The 5000-nt window shown below is 62.9% G+C and overlaps 1 non-coding gene across 1 annotated transcript in view; it reads left to right on the top strand.

Moving 5' to 3' along the window:
- The first annotated feature begins 4823 nt into the window (after positions 1-4823).
- Positions 4824-5000, top strand: part of LOC132134555 (18S ribosomal RNA) — a 1861-nt gene continuing 1684 nt past the window's right edge. Inside the window, exon 1 of the ribosomal RNA XR_009429638.1 lies at positions 4824-5000. This exon is cut by the window's right edge and continues 1684 nt beyond it. This is a non-coding gene — a ribosomal RNA (18S ribosomal RNA).

The raw sequence follows: 5000 nt of genomic DNA, 5'->3' as shown, positions 1-5000 counted from the left end.
GGAAGCCGTTCTGGCCCACCATCTGGGTGCTGACAAAAGCGCTTCGCAGGCTGAGCTCCAGGGGCTTTTTCGAGCGACCCAAGCCCAGCGTGGCCTCCCTCTCTTGGGCATGAGGGTGAGATGGCGCCCCCTAGTCTGGTTCTCTGTAAATTTGAAGGCTGAGCTCCAGGGGCTTTTTCGAGCAACCCAAGCCCAGCGTGGCCTCCCTCTCTTGGGCATGAGGGTGAGATGGCGCCCCCTACTCTGGTTCTCCGTAACCGTGGAAGTGCTGAGCTCCAGGGGCTTTTTCGAGCGACCCAAGCCCAGCGTGGCCTCCCTCTCTTGGGCATGAGGGTGAGATGGCGCCCCCTAGTCTGGTTCTCTGTAAATTTGAAGGCTGAGCTCCAGGGGCTTTTTCGAGCAACCCAAGCCCAGCGTGGCCTCCCTCTCTTGGGCATGAGGGTGAGATGGCGCCCCCTACTCTGGTTCTCCGTAACCGTGGAAGTGCTGAGCTCCAGGGGCTTTTTCGAGCGACCCAAGCCCAGCGTGGCCTCCCTCTCTTGGGCATGAGGGTGAGATGGCGCCCCCTAGTCTGGTTCTCTGTAAATTTGGAAGTGCTGAGCTCCAGGGGCTTTTTCGAGCGACCCAAGCCCAGCGTGGCCTCCCTCTCTTGGGCATGAGGGTGAGATGGCGCCCCCTAGTCTGGTTCTCTGTAAATTTGAAGGCTGAGCTCCAGGGGCTTTTTCGAGCGACCCAAGCCCAGCGTGGCCTCCCTCTCTTGGGCATGAGGGTGAGATGGCGCCCCCTACTCTGGTTCTCCGTAACCGTGGAGGCTGAGCTCCAGGGGCTTTATCGAGCGACCCAAGCCCAGCGTGGCCTCCCTCTCTTGGGCATGAGGGTGAGATGGCGCCCCCTACTCTGGTTCTCCGTAATCGTGGAGGCTGAGCTCCAGGGGCTTTTTCGAGCGACCCAAGCCCAGCGTGGCCTCCCTCTCTTGGGCATGAGGGTGAGATGGCGCCCCCTACTCTGGTTCTCTGTAACCGTGGAGGCTGAGCTCCAGGGGCTTTTTCGAGCGACCCAAGCCCAGCGTGGCCTCCCTCTCTTGGGCATGAGGGTGAGATGGCGCCCCCTACTCTGGTTCTCCGTAACCGTGGAGGCTGAGCTCCAGGGGCTTTATCGAGCGACCCAAGCCCAGCGTGGCCTCCCTCTCTTGGGCATGAGGGTGAGATGGCGCCCCCTACCCTGGTTCTCCGTAATCGTGGAGGCTGAGCTCCAGGGGCTTTTTCGAGCGACCCAAGCCCAGCGTGGCCTCCCTCTCTTGGGCATGAGGGTGAGATGGCGCCCCCTACTCTGGTTCTCTGTAAATTTGAAGGCTGAGCTCCAGGGGCTTTTTCGAGCGACCCAAGCCCAGCGTGGCCTCCCTCTCCTGGGCATGAGGGTGAGATGGCGCCCCCTACTCTGGTTCTCCGTAACCGTGGAGGCTGAGCTCCAGGGGCTTTTTCGAGCGACCCAAGCCCAGCGTGGCCTCCCTCTCTTGGGCATGAGGGTGAGATGGCGCCCCCTACTCTGGTTCTCTGTAAATTTGAAGGCTGAGCTCCAGGGGCTTTTTCGAGCGACCCAAGCCCAGCGTGGCCTCCCTCTCCTGGGCATGAGGGTGAGATGGCGTCCCCTACTCTGGTTCTCTGTAACCGTGGAGGCTGAGCTCCAGGGGCTTTTTCGAGCGACCCAAGCCCAGCGTGGCCTCCCTCTCTTGGGCATGAGGGTGAGATGGCGCCCCCTACTCTGGTTCTCCGTAACCGTGGAGGCTGAGCTCCAGGGGCTTTTTCGAGCGACACAGGCCCAGCTTGGCCTCCCTCTCCTGGGCATGAGAGTGAGATGGCGCCCCCTAGTCTGGTTCTCTGTAACCGTGGAGGCTGAGCTCCAGGGGCTTTTTCGAGCGACCCAGGCCCAGCGTGGCCTCCCTCTCTTGGGCATGAGAGTGAGACGGCGCCCCCTAGTCTGGTTCTCTGTAAATTTGAAGGCTGAGCTCCAGGGGCTTTTTCGAGCGACCCAAGCCCAGCGTGGCCTCCCTCTCCTGGGCATGAGGGTGAGATGGCGCCCCCTACTCTGGTTCTCCCTAACCGTGGAGGCTGAGCTCCAGGGGCTTTTTCGAGCGACCCAAGCCCAGCGTGGCCTCCCTCTCCTGGGCATGAGGGTGAGATGGCGCCCCCTAGTCTGGTTCTCTGTAACCGTGGAGGCTGAGCTCCAGGGGCTTTTTCGAGCGACCCAGGCCCAGCGTGGCCTCCCTCTCTTGGGCATGAGGGTGAGATGGCGCCCCCTACTCTGGTTCTCCGTAACCGTGGAGGCTGAGCTCCAGGGGCTTTTTCGAGCGACCCAAGCCCAGCGTGGCCTCCCTCTCTTGGGCATGAGGGTGAGATGGCGCCCCCTACTCTGGTTCTCTGTAAATTTGAAGGCTGAGCTCCAGGGGCTTTTTCGAGCGACCCAAGCCCAGCGTGGCCTCCCTCTCCTGGGCATGAGGGTGAGATGGCGCCCCCTACTCTGGTTCTCCGTAACCGTGGAGGCTGAGCTCCAGGGGCTTTTTCGAGCGACCCAAGCCCAGCGTGGCCTCCCTCTCTTGGGCATGAGGGTGAGATGGCGCCCCCTACTCTGGTTCTCTGTAACCGTGGAGGCTGAGCTCCAGGGGCTTTTTCGAGCGACCCAAGCCCAGCGTGGCCTCCCTCTCCTGGGCATGAGGGTGAGATGGCGTCCCCTACTCTGGTTCTCTGTAAATTTGAAGGCTGAGCTCCAGGGGCTTTTTCGAGCGACCCAAGCCCAGCGTGGCCTCCCTCTCCTGGGCATGAGGGTGAGATGGCGCCCCCTACTCTGGTTCTCCGTAACCGTGGAGGCTGAGCTCCAGGGGCTTTTTCGATCCACCCAGGCCCAACGTGGCCTCACTATCTCGGGCACAAGGGTGAGACGGCACCCCCTACTCCGGTTCTCCATTCGCTTGGTGACCAGTGGCAGGTCGTAGGCTCCGGGGCCTCTTCGGCGAGAGACCTATCCGACCGACCCTCGCCCTCTTCGGACTTCCTCGGCAGGTCGGAGGCCCTGGAGGAATTCGGGGTTGGAAAAATGACTAAGTCGAAAACGCGGGCCTTGGCCAGACATCCACCCTCCCCGAGGCTCCGGGGCAGGCCGGGAAAGGTGCCTCGTCCCCGGCCACCGTCGGGATTCGCCCGCGACTCCGGAGGTCGGCCCGATAGGGGATGGCGTTTTTACGGGCCGTCGCGATTTCGACGATCGCCTGATTTTGTGGACTTAGGTTCTGGCGAAAACCATTTTGGGTCCAGGGGGGCTGTCTGGAGGGTTCCCCGGCCCACTTACCCTCTCTCGGGCGTGAGAGTGAGACGGCTCCCCATACTCTGGTTCTCTGTAAATTTGAAGGCTGAGCTCCATGGTCGTTTTCGAGCGACCCAGGCCCAATGTGGCTTCACCCTCTCGGGCACGAGAGCGAGACGGCTCCCCATACTCTGGTTCTCTGTAAATTTGAAGGCTGAGCTCCAGGGGCGTTTTCGAGCGGCCCAGGCCCAACGTGGCCTCACCCTCTCGGGCAAGAGAGCGAGACGGCTCCCCCTACTCTGGTTCCCTGTGAATTTGAAGGCCGAGCTCCATGGGCTTTTTCGAGCGACCCAGGCCCAACGTGGCCTCACCCTCTCGGGCACGAGAGCAAATATGGCTCCCCCTACTCTGGTTCTCTGTGAATTCGAAGGCCGAGCTCCATGGGCTTTTTCGAGCGACCCAGGCCCAACGTGGCCTCACCCTCTCGGGCACGAGAGCAAATATGGCTCCCCCTACTCTGGTTCTCTGTAAATTCGAAGGCCGAGCTCCATGGGCTTTTTCGAGCGACCCAGGCCCAACGTGGCCTCACCCTCTCGGGCACGGGAGCGAACATGGCTCCCCCTACTCTGGTTCTCTGTAAATTCGAAGGCCGAGCTCCATGGGCTTTTTCGAGCGACCCAGGCCCCACGTACCCTCCCCGTGGCCGGGGTGACGCGAGTCGTCTGAGGGCCCCCCCCCCGACCGGGAACGCAAACTGATACGTCCGGGGGGGGGACCCGTTCGCGGGGGGTGACCAGTGGAGGCCCGTGAGCTCTGACGACTAAGTCGAAAACGCGGGCTTTGGCCAAACATCCACCCTCCCCGAGGCTCCGGGGCAGGCCGAGAGAGGTGCCTCGTCCCCGGCCGCCGTCCGGATTCGCCCGCGACTCCGGAGGTCGGCCCGATAGGGGAAGGCGTTTTTACGGGCCGTCGCGATTTCGGCGAACGCGTCATTTTGTGGACTTAGGTTCTGGCGCGTATCGCAAGAGAACGGATCGAGTGGAGCACGTTGCGCGCCCGAGCTAGGACCCCGCCCGGCCACCGGCCGCTATGGGCGGGTGCGCCTAGGGGGCACGGTGTGTGGAAGGTACGGTTTAGACGTGGGCGACACACCGTGTCCGGCACAATGCGCGCATGAGACGGGGCCCTGTCCCCCCCCTCTCTCGGGAGACTCAGACGGCCGGTCTATCGTAAGGGTCCGCCACCGGCGGTCGGAGAAGGAGGCGCGAGGCGGGCGGTCGGCTCCGTCCGGCCCTCGCCCGCCCTCCTCCCGTCCCCGCGAAGCACACTTTTCCCGGTTACGGCCTCGATCAGCGGCCAGCCACCCCCCGTGACCCCCGAGCGGGGGAGGTCGCCGCACGTCGCCCTATGAGCGGCCGCGCCGCGTGGGTTCCGCCCCCCGGGGCGCGACACCCACCGCGGAGTGAGACCCGCGTGTAGGAAACAAGCGCGCTGCGGTTGTCCATCCCACACCCCCTCCCGAGGGCTACCTGGTTGATCCTGCCAGTAACATATGCTTGTCTCAAAGATTAAGCCATGCAGGTCTAAGTACACACGGCCGGTACAGTGAAACTGCGAATGGCTCATTAAATCAGTTATGGTCCCTTTGATCGCTCCACCCGGTACTTGGATAACTGTGGCAATTCCAGAGCTAATACATGCAA

The sequence above is a fragment of the Carassius carassius genome, unplaced genomic scaffold, assembly GCF_963082965.1.
Source record: "Carassius carassius unplaced genomic scaffold, fCarCar2.1 SCAFFOLD_133, whole genome shotgun sequence".
NCBI classification, from domain to species: domain Eukaryota; kingdom Metazoa; phylum Chordata; class Actinopteri; order Cypriniformes; family Cyprinidae; genus Carassius; species Carassius carassius.
Note: the sequence above shows the minus strand (reverse complement) of the source record. Positions and strands in the feature narration are given on the sequence as shown.